The sequence below is a fragment of the Dama dama genome, chromosome 5 (genome assembly GCF_033118175.1).
Source record: "Dama dama isolate Ldn47 chromosome 5, ASM3311817v1, whole genome shotgun sequence".
NCBI lineage: Eukaryota > Metazoa > Chordata > Mammalia > Artiodactyla > Cervidae > Dama > Dama dama.
Window position 1 is genome coordinate 75,864,714 of NC_083685.1, and position 19,200 is coordinate 75,883,913.

The 19,200-nt window shown below is 36.5% G+C and overlaps 1 protein-coding gene across 5 annotated transcripts in view; it reads left to right on the forward strand.

The window, feature by feature from the left end:
- STXBP4 (syntaxin binding protein 4) overlaps positions 1–19,200 on the forward strand; it is a 206,321-nt gene that overhangs the window by 89,847 nt on the left and 97,274 nt on the right. The gene's annotated exons all lie outside the window — the stretch shown is intronic.

The window sequence follows — 19,200 nt, forward strand, 5'->3', positions numbered from 1 at the left end:
TTGCAGTACATTGATGCTGTAAAATATCTGAGAGCCTACAGATATAAACAGTATAGTATAGTGTACTGCTGCTTTCAGAGTTGGGTATCTATGGCCTGAAACAATCAGTCTCATTGCTTTTCTACTCTTTTTTTCTTTCTCTTATATTTTTCCTATTTCTTTTCTTCTGTTACTCATATTCATTTTATTAAAGCTAAAAGCAAATCAAGGGAGGGGGGGAAGCTTCCAAGGCAGCAGAGCATCTTTAAATTTTTTTTTTGTAATAAAAAGTAAAAATTTATTTTCACTCTTTATCATTCTTCAAAGAATTTTAAGTAACACAGCAAAACAAATGCAACGATATCATGAAATAGAGATACAAGTAACAAATAAAATGTTAATAAGAATAGAAAATTAAGAGGACATTGCCATAGATCAGTGGCAGTCACCTGATTTTGAATCTTCCCAATATTATCCTCCCAGAAAACATGGAATTTACAGAGCACATAAAGCCATACAGGAACCCACACCTTTTTTTTTTTTTTATTGGATACATCATGCACGACTTCTGGGATCTTAGTTCCTTGACCATAAATTGAAACTGGGCCCACGGCCATAAAAGCACTGAGTCCTAACCACTGAACTTACAGAGAATTCCCAGGAACTATACCTTAATTATGGCTATTGGATAGAGAGCACCAGAACCTTCAAGGTGCATATAAATAGAGTTTAAAATTCCAACAAACTGTTGCAGCTTGCCTGCCACTGAAACTTGAGAGCAGGGGAGGCTTATAAACTCTGAAAAGAGTAAGGAGAGCAGAGCAATTAGACAAAGTACTGCAAGTGAAATCACCCCTAGAAAGAAAAATGCAGCTATCAATGACAGCACACCGGAGAGTGGCCGGGACTTGGCAGCCCTCAGAGCTTGGGGAGTATGTGCGAGCAGGAGCAGCAGTGTCTAGAATCACAGAAGCAGAGAAGGGGTGGTGTCCCTTGGAGGCTGAGAAAGGATGAGAAAGAAGGAAATAAGAGGGGGAATTAAGGGTCTTGCAGAAATGAAAGAGAAACAAGACATACCAAGCCTCCTCCATCTACCCTCCACCATGACTATCAACAACATGATCCATAAAAAGAAATTACACAGAAGAGGGTGCTGTTGAATTAAGAACTCTTCCTGTGAGAGAAAAAGGAATTGGAAAAAAAATTTTAAAATCTGTCCCTGTCATTACAAAACAACTGTAAATATCAGACAATATGAATTAAAACTTTCTTCCTGATGAAAATACCCCAAAACAATTCAACCTTAAAACTGTAACACAGAATAACTCAAAATAAGGAATTAAAAACAAAGACCTAGAAAATGACAAAAAAAACAGAAATAAATGAAATGAGAGTTGATAAAACCTAGGAAAGAAAGAGAAGAAAAAGACAAAATGATACTAGAAATGAAAACTATATTACAGGTGTCCCAAGAAAGAATATGATCAAATGAAAAGGCATCAAAGAAAACCAGAAAAATAAGAATGAAGTAAGTAAAGGATTTTCATGAGGAAGTAAATCAAAACAACTGAACAGCACTAATATTTTGAACTATAATCCAAGAAAACTTTTCAGAAATAAAAGATGACCTGAAACTATTATTGGGTAGTGGGGAAAGATCAATTTAGGATATATCCTAGCAGGCTTTAAAGATAGAGGGGGGGAAGATGCATAGTGCCTCCAAATGAAAAGATCAGATAAGTTACAAATGTAATAGAGTTAGACCAACATCAGCCTTCCTGACGTGACATACAAAGTAAGGCATTTGTGGAGCAATATTTTCATGAAACTAAAGGAAAGAATGTGTAAATCAAGAATATTATGTCTCCTGCATTGGCAGGCAGGTTCTTTACCACTAGTTCCACCTGGGAAGCCCAAGATGTAATATACGTCTCTGTAAATGTTTTGATTGTTGTTGAGAGCCAGAATCTCTGTGAAAAAGCAAAAACATACAAAGTAGAATTTAGGAAGTCAAGAAAGAATTCTTTGAATGGACTAGATTTGGAGGTATCATTGTGGATGCATCATTTATAAAATATATATGTATCTATGTGAATATGAATATATGTGTGCCCATATATATGTATGTCTGTGCAGTTTATGTGTGTGTGTGTGTGTATATATGTGTGTGTGTGTGTGTGTGTGTGTATTCCTAGCTCTAACAGCTGAAAGAACCAAGAATCAGATATCCCAATAGCAATGACCACCTAGCATATCTAAGTACCCAGAAGCTATTCCCCACTAATAAGAATCCAGGCTTCTTGGAGAAATAACTGATTTCAGGACTGAGGGTGGGTAAGTACAAAATGAGCTTGAAACATTTTATGCTAGAAAATAAGGAAATCCCCAAAATTTTGAGAGCATGTCTTAAGGAACTAGCTTGACGCACTTTCCACTGACCAGTCTGTGAAAGTAGTTAAGCACCAAAATAATTAAATATAGTGATGAACTAACTAACCATTGAAAATAAGTGATTCATGAGTCCATATCATGAGTAAAGAAGTGAATTAATTAATGGGTAGAGCTGAGGGCTCTTGCTCATTAAAGACTGTTGAGTGCTGACTGGCAACAACAGTTATCAGAGTAGCTGCTGGATTTGGGAAGTCAATATTTTGCATGTTTCAGTAATGACTGATCATACTAGCATCATAAAATGCTTAATCTAGGGGGAATTTTTTTATGACAAGCAGAATATTCACATATTTATATGGCTTTAAAGTGGCTGTCTATAAACTGCTTATTAATTGCAAGGGGAAAATAGTAATTATATGATAGTGAAATCAGACAACTCCTAAACTGGTACAAAATGGATATCACCAGTGAAGAGCAGATGGATATGTGTGACTTTAAATGTGAAACCTTGAAAGGACGCACCATCACTTACGTAGTATTATGGCTGAGAATGTATAAACCTAAACCTAAAAAAAAAAAAAGAAAAAAAAAAACCTGAACCTGGCCATGAGGAAGCATCAGTCAAGCCCCAAATGAGGACAGTTTTATTTATTTTTAAAAGTGTATGTGTCTGTGTGTGTATAGTTGTTATATTCTTTAGAAATGTAAATGCCATAAAAAATAAAAGAATGAAAAGAAAGAAAGAAGGACCAAAGAAAGAGAGAAAGGAAAGGACAAGGTAGAGAGGGAGGGGTGAGGGAGGGGGACAGGAAGAAAGAGAAAGAAAGGAAAATGAAGAAAGGATGACGGGAGGGAAGAAGGAGCTGAGGAGGTGGTGGGAAAGGTTCCAGATTAAAGAGGGTAAAGAGACATGGAACTAAATAAAATACCTGACGCTAGGCTAGATCCTGCACTGAAACAGGGGAAACACTACAAAGGATGTTATTGAGTCAGTTGACAAAATTAGAATATAGATAACCGATTAGATAATAGTATCAGCTCAATGTTAATTTCTTAAATCTGATAGCTGTACTATGGTTGTGTAAGAGAATATCCTTTTGCTTGAGAAATCCTGAAGTTTGTAGGGATAAAGAACCCTTGAATAGAATATGTGTGTACATATTTACGTGTGTGTGTGTATACAAATGTATATATGTGAGAGATTGAGAGTATGCAAAATCTTGGTAGCAGCAATCTCAAAATATCAATGGCTTGCAAGAATACTTTATTTCTCACTTATGAACATGTGGGCAAAAGGGTGACTTTGTGAATTAGGTAGATCTGGGCAAATGATGTTCCTGCTCTTGCAAGTCTTGTGTACAGTTAAGTTATTTCCAACTAAAAAGTCTGTAGAAGTCCTCTATTTTTTGACCAAAAAAACTTTTGGACCCCCATCTTATTAAGCTTTTTTGTAGTTTGGTGCTATATCTGCATCAGTTTATATGGCCAGGCCTTTTTACACTTTAGTGTATCTTTGCATCCTGCAAGTGAAAAGTGAAGTGTTGATCGCTCAGTCATGTCCAGCTCTTTGCTATCCCATGGACTTTAGTTTGCCAGGCTCCTCTTTCCATGGAATTCTCCAGGCAAGAATACTGGAGTGGGTAGCCATTCCCTTCTCCAGGGTATCTTCCCTACCCAGGGATCAAACCTGGGTCCTTCCGCCTTGCAGGCGGATTCTTTGTCATCTGAGCCACCAGGAAATCCCATTTACAAATATTCTTTCTTAATTTTTACATATAGAATAAATTAAAGGGTGGGTTTTTTCCTCCATTTAATTAAATTTTTCTTCTCAATGCTTAGAACTTAAAAGTTTTGGAATATCAAGCATAGTTTAATAAAGTAAGGTAATATGATAGTGTGTGTGTGTGTATATTTATAAAAAATAGCACATAGTAATTATTTAATAAATATTAACTATTATGGTCACTATTATTAATAATAGAAGAAGAAATATTAGGTGTAGAGAAACAGGTGAAAATGATTTATTTTAACAATTTCATTTAGAGGAATAAAACCTAATTTTGACTGAGAGAATAAGGCGACTTTTTAGAGAAAAGGTGACACATGAACTAGACCATACATGTAAAGGGGAGAGCACTCCAGGCAGTGTGTAGCCTGAAAATCGTGGTGTGAAAGAAAAAGTCTTATCTTGAGAGTCAAAGTCAGCTGACTTCGTATGCTAATTTAACTATTATCTCTTAATGTTTTTGTATCTAAAATGTGATGGTAACATCTGTTTATAATTTGTTCATAAGATTTGAGAGTTTAAGAGCCTAAAACTACCAGGAATACAATAAATTCCTAAAAAACATATTAATTTGTATTTGTATTAGTTCATCATCATCACCTTGTCATTATTAAAGGCTTGGGAACATAAGGAAAACATGAAAAGATGAAAGCGTTAGGAAATAACATTTGGGGGCTATGGGGGAGTTTTTATGTTGGGACCAAAGCAGGCAGGTATTTGAATACCAGTCTAAAATTTTAGACAGTGGATTGCCACTGAAGGTATTTGACAAGAGGAAAAGAAAGATCAACTTGTTCCATCTATAATCTGACTTCTCTTTCCTTCACACTCTACATCTAACTTGTTGGCCCTCCTGTTTAAAAACTGCAGTTTTGCTACATTTTATCACTTGCATCACTGGTCTCAGCCAGCATCATCTCCTGTCTGTTGAAACTATACTTCCTACCAGATCACCCAGCTTTTACCCTTGCCCCACCCCCATACAGTCTAATCTGAACATAGCAGCCAGAAATAGCCTTTTAAAACTTGTTAGAACCTGTATAACTTTACATCTCAGAGTGAAAGCCCAAATCCTACAAAGCCTGTCCTCCCTGGTCTGCCATCCTACCCCCACCCCCACACCCCTTTTCCTCAATGACCCTATCGTTTACTACTTTCCCCCACCTACCCTCCTTGTTCTCCAACCCCTCTACCTCCCTGCATCATTGCCCCACTAACGCTCCAGCTCTCACTGTTGGTGGATAAGTTTTTTGGCATTCCTGATTGCTTTCTTGTGTATTATTTACCTGTTAAACTTGTATCCTCTGTCTGTATCCACCAACTAGAGGGTAAGCTTCATGAGGAGGGCAGCTGTCTTTCATGTGTTCTCTAATTTACCTTGGAACCATCACTGACATAGAGCAGGTATTCAGTAAATATTTGGTGAATGGATGGATGAAGAATGGTGAAAGAAGAATATCTATACTTCGAGAAAGTTAACCTAACAACAGATTTGGAAATAATTGAGTAACAGAGAAGAGACTTTTATAAAAGTCTAGACTTGCACTTTCTAATAGAAATATGTTGGAAACCAACTATGCCTTGTCTGTTTTCTAGTAACCACATTTTTTAAAAGCATGGAAGCAAACAAAATTATCTTAGATATATTTTTAGTCTAATATGTCTAAAATATGGTCATTTTATCATGAAAAAGTGCTAAAAATTCATTAGACATTTTTACATTCTTTTCTCGTACTGTATTTTTGAAGTCCAATGTTACTTTACACTTAAAGTGTATCTTAATGCATGCACTAAATTTTCATTGGAAATAACTGCTGTGATTTTGTTTAACAGCATTTATAGTTAAAAAGTAGATTCATATACCCAAATGTTCCAAATAAAGTTAAAAAGTTTGCAGTAACTGAAATGAATACCACAAATCTTTTTCTTTTAATATTTATGTCCATATTGGCAAAATTTTTTCATGTTTTTAGAAGATTCAATCTTTAAAGCAAAATCACTTCAAAACTACATCTTTTCAAGTTAAGTATGTCACTAATTCTAATTACCATCAATTTCAAAGGAGTATTGCATATACTGAAAGCAACTGTAAATTTATCAATATCAACTAAGCAGATGTCAAAATTTTTAAGGTTTTTGAGCCTAATCTACATATTATCAGTAATAAAATCTACATAATGATTGGTGTTAGATAATAGGTAAATCATTATTACTGACTTACATATTTGAAAATTTTCAGTATCAGTATAAATTCTTACACTTGTCTAGCTTCACAAATAAGCGTTCTCGTTTCTTGGAGCTTCAAGTTTAGCTCATTCGTGTACAGTGTAATATAGATAATAAAACGTAAATCACACTTCCATTTTTTGTCTTTAATTGTTAAGTATTAGGCAACCAATCACTTAAGAAAATTTTCAACTGAAGTTAAAAATACAGTAAGTCTTTATTAAGCTCTTCCACAACTCAGCTAAGTAGCCCTAGCAAAGAGCAGAGGATCTTTAAAGTCACTGTCTTTTAAACTAGTGACGAGTCATCAAATTTGCACATATACGTTAAACAAGGTTAACAACTGTGTCCATGGTGTTTTTCATATGGTCAGCTTCAAGAACTGAGACAGAAATTTTCAAAATCCTACAATGGCATGAAACAATGAAGAAAACAGTCTTGTTTGAAAATGTCAACAAATCAGAAATTTTGATCCAGCATAGCTGGAGCATCTTCTATTACGATAAAAAAAAAGAAAAAAAAAAAAAGCTTTTCAAACTTTTCTTCATTATCCAACTGAAAGTCTTCATGTGACACATGTAAAGGTTAAAATGTCTATGCCATGAGTCTGAATTTTTTAGGCTGTAGATTGACAACCTTATGTGAATTTGGAAGTCCTTTAAGACAGTACTTCCTTGGGAATTCACTGGTGATCCAGTGGTTAAGACTTGTGTCTTCACTGTGGGGACTCAAGTTTGATCCCTGGTCTGGGAAGATCCTGCAAGCTGTATAGAGCAGCCAAAAAAAGAAAAAGCGACAATACCTGGCTGAAGTATGCATTTAATATTATCTCATATCACATGGCTCATCTAAAGCTGAAGTAAAGTACTTGTAGTTTTTCAAATTTTGAATCATTTGATCATTGATATTGTTAGAAATGTCTTGTATTCTGTGAACATGTGTGAAATAATTGAAGGTCTTTCATTTTTATAAAACATTTCTTCTATTCTGTCAAGGCAAAATTACCATATTGATTTAGAAATGGTTTACTCTTTTATGCAAAAAAGCCAACCGAGCTGGTCAAAATTAACAAATGTTGAACATTTACTTCTGATTTCAAGTAACTGATTTCATTAGTTCTTACTTGACCGTTAGGAGAAAACTTTTTATTTATTTATTTATTTTTATTTTCGGCTGCTCTGGGTCTTCATTGCAACGCTCAGGCGCTCTCTAGTTGAGGGAGCAGGGCTTCTCTTCCGTTCCTCGTTGGTGCTCTCATTGCCGCCTCTTCTCTGGTTGTGGAGCATGGGCTCTAAGGCGCCCAGGCTCTGTCGCTGCAGCTGGCAGCCTTGAGAGCAGACTCACTGGTTGTGTCTCTTGGCTATAGTTACTCCCCGGCATGTGGGATCTTCCCAAACACGGATCCAACCTGTGTTCCCTGCTTTAGCTGGCAGATTCTTTTTTTTTATTTATTTTTTTTTTTAATTTTTTTTTCCATTTATTTTTATTAGTTGGAGGCTAATTACTTTACAATACTGTAGTGGTTTTTGCCATACATTGACATGAATCAGCCATGGATTTACATGTATTTCCCATCCCGATCCCCCCTCCCACCTCCCACCTCCCTCTCTACCCGATCCCTCTGGGTCTTCCCAGTGCACCAGGCCCGAGCACTTGTCTCATGCATCCAACCTGGGCTGGTGATCTGTTTCACTCTTGATAATATACATGTTTCGATGCTGTTCTCTCGAAACATCCCACCTTTGCCTTCTCCCAAAGAGTTCAAAAGTTTGTTCTGTTCATCTGTGTCTCTTTTTCTGTTTTGCATATAGGGTTATCATTACCATCTTTCTAAATTCCATAGATATGCATTAGTATACTGTATTGGCCTTTATCTTTCTGGCTTACTTCACTCTGTATAGTGGGCTCCAGTTTCGTCCATCTCATTAGAACTGATTCAAATGAATTCTTTTTAATGGCTGAGTAATATTCCATTGTGTATGTGTACCACAGCTTCCTTATCCATTCATCTGCTGATGGGCATCTAGGTTGCTTCCATGTCCTGGCTATTATAAACAGTGCTGCGACATTGGGGTACACGTGTCTCTTTCAGATCTGGTTTCCTTGGTGTGTATGCCCAGAAGTGGGATTGCCGGGTCATATGGCAGTTCTATTTCCAGTTTTTTAAGAAATCTCCACATTGTTCTCCATAGCAGCTGTACTAGTTTGCATTCCCACCAACAGTGTAAGAGGGTTCCCTTTTCTCCACACCCTCTCCAACATTTATTGCTTGTAGACTTTTGGATAGCAGCCATCCTGACTGGCGTGTAATGGTACCTCATTGTGGTTTTGATTTGCATTTCTCTGATAATGAGTGATGTTGAGCATCTTTTCATGTGTTTGTTAGCCATCTGTATGTCTTCTTTGGAGAAATGTCTGTTTAGTTCTTTGGCCCATTTTTTGATTGGGTCATTTATTTTTCTGGAATTGAGCTGCAGGAGTTGCTTGTATATTTTTGAGATTAATCCTTTGTCTGTTTCTTCGTTTGCTATTATTTTCTCCCAATCTGAGGGCTGTCTTTTCACCTTGCTTATAGTTTCCTTTGTTGTGCAAAAGCTTTTAAGTTTAATTAGGTCCCATTTGTTTATTTTTGCTTTTATTTCCAATATTCTGGGAGGTGGGTCATAGAGGATCTTGCTGTGATTTATGTCGGAGAGTGTTTTGCCTATGTTCTCCTCTAGGAGTTTTATAGTTTCTGGTCTTACATTTAGATCTTTAATCCATTTTGAGTTTATTTTTGTGTGGTGTTAGAAAGTGTTCTAGTTTCATTCTTTTACAAGTGGTTGACTAGTTTTCCCAGCACCACTTGTTAAAGAGGTTGTCTTTTTTCCATTGTATAATCTTGCCTCCTTTGTTGAAGATAAGGTGTCCATAGGTTCGTGGATTTATCTCTGGGCTTTCTATTCTGTTCCATTTATCTGTATTTCTGTCTTTGTGCCAGTACCATACTGTCTTGATGACTGTGGCTTTGTAGTAGAGTCTGAAGTCAGACAGGTTGATTCCTCCAGTTCCATTCTTCTTTCTCAAGATTGCTTTGGCTATTTGAGGGTTTTTGTATTTCCATACAAATTGTGAAATTACTTGTTCTAGTTCTGTGAAAAATACCGTTGATAGCTTGATAGGGATTGCTTTATCCCAAGAATGCAAGGATTCTTTAATATCCACAAATCAATCAATGTAATACACCACATTAACAAATTGAAAGATAAAAACCATATGATTATCTCAGTAGATGCAGAAAAAGCCTTTGACAAAATTCAACATCCATTTGTGATTAAAACTCTCCAGAAAGCAGGAATAGAAGGAACAAACTCAACATAATAAAAGCTATATATGACAAACCCACAGCAAGCATTACCCTCAATGGTGAAAAATTGAAAGCATTTCCCCTAAAATCAGGAACAAGAAAAGGGTACCCACTCTCACCACTACTATTCAACATAGTTTTGGAAGTTTTGGCCACAGCAATCAGAGCAGAAAAAGAAGTAAAAGGAATCCAGATAGGAAAAGAAGAAGTGAAACTCTCTCTGTTTGCAGATGACATGATCCTCTACACAGAAAACCCTAAAGACTCTACCAGAAAATTACTAGAGCTAATCAATGAATATAGTAAAGTTGCAGGATATAAAATTAACACACAGAAATCCCTTGCATTCCTATATACTAACAATGAAAAAACAGAAAGAGAAATTAAGGAAACAGTACCATTCACCATTGCAACAAAAAGAATAAAATACTTAGGAGTATATCTACCTAAAGAAACAAAAGACCTATACATAGAAAACTATAAAACACTGATGAAAGAAATCAAAGAGGACACAAACAGATGGAGACATATACCGTGTTCATGGATTGGAAGAATCAATATTGTCAAAATAGCTGGCAGATTCTTAACCACTGGACCACCAGGGAAGTTCAGGAGAAAGCTGTTTAACAAGCCCATCACACATTTGCAAACAATCTCTCAATTGCTCACTTTTCATATGGTTAAAAAAACTTTATACTACAAACAGCTTTGTAAATTGCAATTGCATTCATCATAAAATTTTCCTCTAGTCTTTTTTTTTTTTTGTATTACTGGCTAATTCATCTTATTCTGCATCAGTAATGTCATTTAAAAAAAATTTCTCCATACCTACTTTTTTTTATTTTTTTTTAGAGCATTTAAAACTATATAATTTTAGAATCATAAAAAAGTTGGACAACCATAAAGGAATCTTCAATAAGTACTTCTTCCACATAGGAGTAATTTGAGTTGTCTATCTTTATTCCATACCTACTTTTTTAAGTATAAATAATTTAACTATAGTCTAATAAAAATAAGTATTTTCATTTAATTACCCATCATGATTTATACAAGTATTATTATAACTCATGCTGTCTACATAAAATATTCAGATAAGAACACTATTGTGTAAAAAAAATTTTTGAAATTGTTTAATTCATTGACAGTCACCAGATTAGTTGTTTATGTATACAACTCAACTGCTTCACATGCCTGACACAAGCACTACAATTCAACACTAATGTCTTAAATGATACAATGATAAAAGTGCAATATAATTCTACCAAAATAATAAATTTTTGTGTAATGGAAAAATATTTTATGCTTATTAAGATTTTAAACTTAAATGCAAACTGATGAAAATTAAATGAAAAGTTCAGTTCTTCAGTCAACTCAGCTATATTTCAAGGGCTCAATAGCCACATATAGGTAGTGACCACCACATTGGACAGGGCAGATCCATAACTCTGCATCCTTCCTATTCAAAGGGTAGTCAAGGACCAGCAGGGTCGGAACACCTGAAACTTAGAAATCCAAGGTCTCAAGTCTTACCCCAGACCTACTGAAACAATCTGCATTTAACAAGTCCTCGGATGATCTGTAATGTACCTTAAAACTTGAGAAGTGCATGTCCAAATGACAAGCAACGGAGGGTTTAATCAGGTAGTGGGCATAGAGTTATACCAAGTATACCAGAGCCATCTGTGTGAGAGATACCATGAGGGTAAAGTCATCCAGACTTAACAGGGATAGCATGTGCAGTAATAATCAGAAAAAGCAATCAAGGCTTTGTAATTTGGTGATTGAGAGTCTGTAATAATGCAATTTACAAAACAGGAGAAATGAGATTGAGAGTTAAAATGTTTTAATTTGTAGTATAGATTAATGCATATTCTCTAGTTTTAGCAAAAATAACTTAAAACATATATATGTGTGTGTCTGTGTATACAAACACATGTTCTCATACTGAGAGAACTATTCATTTCAGAAACATGCACTTGCAATAAAAATATGTGACCCAAAATCAACACTAAAACTTTACATTTTTTTATTTAATTGACCTTGTATACCATTCATCTTCTCTTAAGTATGTGAAATGTTATTATTCTCTTTAAGGGGATTTCTGACTTACTGTTAATGAAAGAGTTTCTGTGTTTTAAAAAATACTACTCCACTTTTCTAAAGATTAATGTCTTTTTTCACAATGAGCATGTCTTTAATAATTATAAATAGAAAGTAATTTTTATTAACTCTTTTCTTAAAAACTTTTAAAAGCCAGAAATTTGAATTGTATAAAATTTGGCAAAGTTTCTTCCCGTCTTTTAAGTATCCTTTTGAAGATCTTAATGTGAAACCAGTACAGTACTAATAATTTCACCATATACAACCTTTAAATACATAAGTAACCTAATTGTTAAAATACCAGAAGATTGATTTTCTATTTATTTTACAATTCTGGTTTTCAGTTAATTCCAAAGGGAAAGAAAACACCGTTTGATAACCTTTGCTTACTTAAAACTTTTGCTTGAATTATTGTGAGACCTGATTCTAAAAGTGGAGTAATCTCCCCTTTTTAATTTACAATAGCTATTTAAATTATAGAAATTAATTTACCTTTATTTAGTGTAATAGCCCAAGAAAAAAGCATTGAGGAACTGAACACAGGAAGACAGCTAGAATGGGGGAAAGGGAGAGCAAGGGAAGAGAGAAATAAAAGGATGAAAGAACATGCTGTGAAAGGATCCTTTTCCACTGGAAGAATCAGGCACCTTTGTATTTTTTTCAACCAGGGATGGCTACCAGAATACTGTTTTGTAAAGAACTGTTCATAGTATTCTCCAAAATCGAAGTATATTTTATGAGTTTTCATGCCTTACAGAATAATCCAACCTTACTGTTTAAAATCATGAACACAATTTCCCATGAAATTATGTGTACTGCTTGTTATTTTTTCTTCAAGTTCTAACAACTTTTAACAGGCATGGGCCATTTTTCTAGCAACTTCTTTTGATGAAGATCTTTCTAAAACTTGGTCTCACACAAGTTGTTTTTAAAGTTTCTTTCAGCGTACTGTTATGACCTGGGGCAGCAATGAATTGGTGAACAGTCCAAAGCCAAAATATTTAGCTTGTCTAAACCAGTCCTTGCCCTAAAGAAACAGAGGAAATTGTTCATTTGGCAACTTCTCCAAGTTCAGATAAGCCCGGTTGTAGTTGACCTCACCTGTGCAAAGATTGGGTGGAACGTCTGAGGAGGGTGTGAAGTCCTGAGGCTGAAACCTGAAGTTAGGTCTGCACAGGACTCTCTGTGGGCAGTTGCACATGACCTTAGATACAGTTGGAACAGCTGGTGTCTGAGCTGTCTTGGTTTATGGGTTAAGCAGCAATTAAATATATCTCTTCAAGGAACAACAATATGTGATTACTAAAGAATATTCACATTTTCATACTTGGGAGATTTGTTAATTTTGTACATTTATTAAAGTAACATTAAAGCCTCTAACTTTTAGAATTGATGTGAGTTCTTATGCCCTTTTTATTCTTCTCTAGTGATCTGAACTTTTTACTAACAGATATTCCAAGATGTCAATCTCATCTTTAGAGGGAAAACAGAAGAAAACTACATATATTTGTCACTTTTTTTCTATTCTGAAAGGGAACTGTAATAAAATGTTCCTGTATTCCCATTTCAAATGGTCACTTGTATCCTCAGAATGTCAACCTATATTTTCTACCAAGGATCCCTCCTGCTTATATAGTCTCAGCCACCTCCATCCACACCCCATCTCTTAACACCTAGCAACCACTGATCAGTTCTCTATAACTTTATCTTTCCAAGCATGTTACATAAATGTTATCATATAGTATTTAACTGTTGAGGATTGGCTTTTTTCACTCAACATAATTCCCCTGGGTCCCATATAGGTTGTTTTCTGTATCAGTTGTTTCTTTTTATTCCTTAATGAATATAAAACTGGTCAAATCTGATTAAGGTTGGTGAATTGTATCAATGAAATTTCCTGACTCTGATGTTCTACTATTTTAATGCAAGATATCACCATTGGACACGACTGAGTTAAAAGTACAGGAAACCTCTCTATTGTATTTCTTACAACTATATGTAATCTGCAGTGACCTTAAAATTATTTTTAATAAGCAAATAAAACAAGCAAAAAAGCATCCTCTTTGAGAAAAGAAATTATGTATCTCCGACAATGATAGCCCAGATAAGCATGATGATGAGATCACTCACCTAGAGCCAGACATCTGGAATGTGAAGTCAAGTGGGCCTTAGGAAGCATCACTACGAACAAAGGTAGTGGAGGTGATGGAATTCCAGCTGAGCTATTTCAAATCCTAGAAGATGATGCTATGATAGTGTTGCACTCAATATGCCAGCAAATTTGGAAAATTCAGCAGTGGCCAGGGACTATAAAAGGTCAGTTTTCTTTACAGTTCCAAAGAAGGGCAACGCAAAAGAATGTTCAAACTACCACACAATTGCACTCATCTCACACACTAGCAAGTTCAATTCAGTTCAGTCCCTCAGTCGTGTCCAACTCTTTGCAACCCCATGAATCGCAGCATGCCAGGCCTTCCTGTCCATCACAAACTCCTGGAGTTTACTCAGACTCATGCCCATTGAGTCGGTGATGCCATCCAGCCATCTCATCCTCTGTCGTCCCCTTCTCCTCCTGCCGCCAGTGCCTCCCAGCATCAGAGTCTTTTCCAATGAGTCAACTCTTCGCATCAGGTGGCCAAAGTATTGGAGTTTCAGCTTCAGCATTAGTCCTTCCAGTGAACACCCAGGACTGATCTCCTTTAGGGTGGACTGGTTGGATCTCCTTGCAGTCCAAGGGACTCTCAAGAGTCTTCTCCAACACCACAGTTCAAAAGCATCAATTTTTCGGCGCTCAGCTTTCTTCACAGTCCAACTCTCACATCCACACATGACCACTGGACAAACCATAGCCTTGACCAGACAGACCTTTGTTGGCAAAGTAATGTCTCTGCTTTTTAATATGCTGTCTAGGTTGGTCATAACTTTCCTTCCAAGGAGTAAGTGTCTTTTAATTTCATGGCTGAAGTCACCATCTGCAGTGATTTTGGAGCCCAAAAAAATAAAGTCTGACACTGTTTTTCCACTGTTTGCCCATCTATTTCCCATGAGGTGATGGGACCAGATGCCATGATCTTAGTTTTCTGAATGTTAAGCTTTAAGCCAACTTTTTCACTCTCTGCTTTCACTTTCATCAAGAGGCTTTTTAGTTCCTCCTCACTTTCTGCCATAAGGGCAAAAGTACACACACACTAGCAAAGTAGTGCTCAAAATTATCCGAGCCGGGCTTCAACTGTACGTGAACCATGAACTTCCAGATGTTCAAGCTGAATTTAGAAAAGGCAGAGGAACCAAAGATCAAATTGCCAACATCCGTTGGATGATAGAAAAAGCAAGAGAGTTCCAGAAAAACATCTACTGCTTTATTGGCTATGCTAAAACCTTTGACTCTGTAGATCACAGCAAACGGTGGAAAATTCTGAAAAAGATGGGAATACTAGACCACCTGACCTGCCTCCTGAGAAACCTGTATGCAGGTCAGTAAGCAACAGTTAGAACTGGACATGTAACAACAGACTGTTCCAAATAGGAAAAGGGGTACTTCAAGGCTGTATACTGTCACCATGCTTATGTAACTTACAAACAGAGCACATCATGCAAAATGCCAGGCTGGATGAAGCACAAGCTGGAATCAAGATTGCTGGGAGAAATATCAATAACCTCACATATGCAGATGATACCACCCTAATGGCAGAAAGTGAAGAGGAACTAAAGAGCCTCTTGATGAAAGTGAAAGAGGAGAACAGAAAAGCTAGCTTAAAATTCAACATTCAAAAAACTTAAGATCATGGCATCCGGTTCTATCACTTCATGGCAAATAGATGGGGAAGCAATGGAAACAGTGACAGACTTTCTTTTCTTGGGCCCCAAAATCAGTGCAGATGGTGACTGCAACCATGAAATTAAAAGATGTTTGCTCCTTGGAAGAAAAGCTATGTCAAACCTAGACAGCATATTAAAAAGCAGAGACATTACTTTGCCGACAAAGGTCCATCTTGTCAAAGCTATGGTTTTTCCAGTAGTCATGTGTGGATGTGAGAGTTGGACTATCAAGAAAGCTGAGCACTGAAAAATTGATGCTTTTGAACTGTGTGTTGGAGAAGACTCTTGAGAGTCCCTTGGACTGCAAGGAGATCCGCCAGTCAATCCTAAAGGAAATCAGTCCTGAATATTCATTGGGTGGACTGATATTGAAGCTGAAGCTCCAATACTTTGGCCACCTGATGGGAAGAACTGACTGATTGGAAAAGACTCTGATGCTGGGAAAGATTGAAGGCGGGAGGAGAAGGGGATGACAGAGAATGAGATGCTTCGATGGCATCAGAGACTTGATGGACATGAGTTTTAGCAAGCTCCAGGAGCTGGTGATGGACAGGGAAGCCGGGTGTGCTGCAGTCCATGGGGTCACAAAGAGTCAGACACAACTGAGCAACTGAACTGACAATGATAGCAATCTGAGTGGAAAAACATATTAAATAAACTTTGAATTTATTTTTCAACTTTAATTCCCTTAATGAGAATCAAAAAATGACCTGTGTCCAGTGTTAGAGTTTCCCCAAGAAACTGCCTAAGTTAAAGACAGCTTGCTTGGAAAAGGAACACAAAAACAGCCCAGTTGGCATTACTGTTTGCAGACATCAGCCATAGTTAGTGATTCACTGAAAGTGAATATAGCATTTTTTTTCATTTATTTTTATTAGTTGGAAGCTAATTACTTTACAATATTGTAGTGGTTTTTGCCATACATTGACTCCTGGGCATACACACCGAGGAAACCAGAACTGAAAGAGATACATGTACCCCAGTGTTCATCGCAGCCCTGTTTATAATAGCCAGGACATGGAAGCAACCTAGATGCCCATCAGCAGACGAATGAATAAGAAAGCTGTGGTACATATACACAAGGGAATATTACTCAGCCATTAAACAGAATACATTTGAATCAGTTCTAATGAGATGGATGAAACTGGAGCCCATTATACAGAGTGAAGTAAGCCAGAAAGATAAACACCAATACAGTATACCAACGCATGTATATGGAATTTAGAAAGATGGTAATGAATATAGCATTTTAAACAAGCTTTAAACAAAGGTGTATATTCCAAATACCCAGATAGTTGTTTCTTTATAATGTAGAAAAGTTCTTAGTATTTTAAGAAATCTGAGAGAAAGTTTACTACCCTATAGATACTGTAGAATCATTTTAATTGTGTTAAATTAAACAGACTCCCAGAATTTTCAGTGTTAAGAGAAATGTGGGAGGGAAGTGCTCTTGTTCATAGAAACCTTTCAGTTCAATTTGATTACAGTATTTTCTGTATCAGTTGGCTTAATCAGAACTGGTGTTAGGATTCTGGTTTCTGTACCATGAGTCACTTTTATCCTGGCTATTCAGGGACCACACTCACCATTCTTTCCTCAGTCTTTTTACACATGCCTGCAGTAACTTATAAGGGCCACTTGGCGAGGGAAATGTTTAAGCTTCTTTTATTTAATTCTCATTTTATGTGAATGTAGTGTGAAAGCTAGACCTAATCTCTTCAAGGAGCTCTCAGTCTAGTAAGAAAAATGAAAAACAGAGCAAAATCATCACTCTCTAGAAAGCCCTTCAGAATAAGTGCCCTAGAGGTAGTGAGTTGTCAGAGGCATGATTGTACACCAAAGTAGGTATGCTGCCTATAATTTTCCTTATTTAACCAAAAACAAGGAATTACAAATCTGTAACATTCCATAAGTCAGTTGCTAAGAGAGCACCTTTCCAGGGCATATTTCAAACATCTAGGCAGATGCCAAACATTTTATGTTTCTTAACACAGAGTGAGAGCAATATATGTTAACTTGGCTGACAAACTAGTAAATTTTACTCAAGGAGGAAGTAGTGATAAGGCAGTTGATACCATAAAACTCCTATCTTGGCAGTTTAACATGTGAGAAACACTTTCGTTACTCTTAACTTTGTTATGGGACTCATGACACTGTGTTAAATGATTTATTCACAAACTATTTTAGAATTAAAAGTAAGATTTCTCTAGTCCTGCCTAGCCCTACATAAATAAATCACCCTATTTGAAAATATTGTATGTACTTTGATTCAATGTCATCCATGTTAGATATACCAAAAATTGTCTAAGACCATGAGTTTCAAATTAAATTGTGAATTGCATCACAGTTCTTCATATCCAAGGCATCTGGTTTCCTGATATATTTCTTGTGACCATATATGCACCTTATATTTCCTTTGCATCCCCTTCCCACTCTTGCTTTTTCTTCTTCACTTCTGTTCTTAATAACTGTTTCCCAGCTTTCCCACATCATTTTGTAAGATCTCCACATTGTAGGTATTAACCTTATTTCTATCAAATCTGTGGCTAAAACTAGAAAATTAATTTTGATAAAACTAGAAAATATGCATTAATTTATACTATGAATTAAAACATTTAACTCTCAATCTCATTTCACTTGTTTTCCTCTATATACAAACTGTGTCTTTCTAATTTTTTTAAAGTTTTTAAACATAGGTGGTTAATGTGTTGTCAAGTCTCTTTTTCTTTGTGAGTTCTCCATTTTCTTTTAACTTTAAAAATTTTCAGTTCAGTCGCTCAGTCGTGTCCGACTTTTTGTGACCCCATGGACTACAGCACGCCAGGCCTCCCTGTCCATCACCAACTCCTGGAGTTTACCTAGACTCATGTCCATTGAGTCGGTGATGCCATCTAACCATGTCATCCTCTGTTGTCCCCTTCTCCTCCTGCCCCCAATCCCTCCCAGCATCAGGGTCTTTTCAAATGAGTCAGTTCTTTGCATCAGGTAGCCAAAGTATTGGAGTTTCAGCTTCAATATCAGTCCTTCCAATGAACACCCACCCAGGACTGATCTTTAGGATGGACTGGTTGGATCTCCTTGCAGTCCAAGGGAGTCTCAAGTGTCTTCTCCAATACCATGGTTCAAAAGCATCAATTCTTTGGCACTCAGCTTTCTTTGTAGTCCAACTCTCACATCCATACATAACTACTTAAAAATTTTATTCCTAGCAATTTTGGATACCTCTTTGCTAGTTTTCTTCCTATTTCTGTCCTATTTCTTTCCTGTTTCTTTGTTTAGCTCATCTAAGAAATTACTCTGTGTTGTATAGGATATGAGATGAGGATCTACACTTTCTACTTTATTTTCCAAATAGCTTTTTGCTGCACCGTTTATTTTTATGTGGTATACCCACTACCATGGGGCATCCCTGGTGGCTTAGTGGTAAAGAATCTGCCTGTGATGCAGGAGACTCAGGTTCCATCCCTGGGTCAGGAAGATCCCCTGGAGAAGGAAATGACAACCCACTCCAGTATTCTTGCCTGGAAAATCCCATGGATGGAGAAGCCTGGCG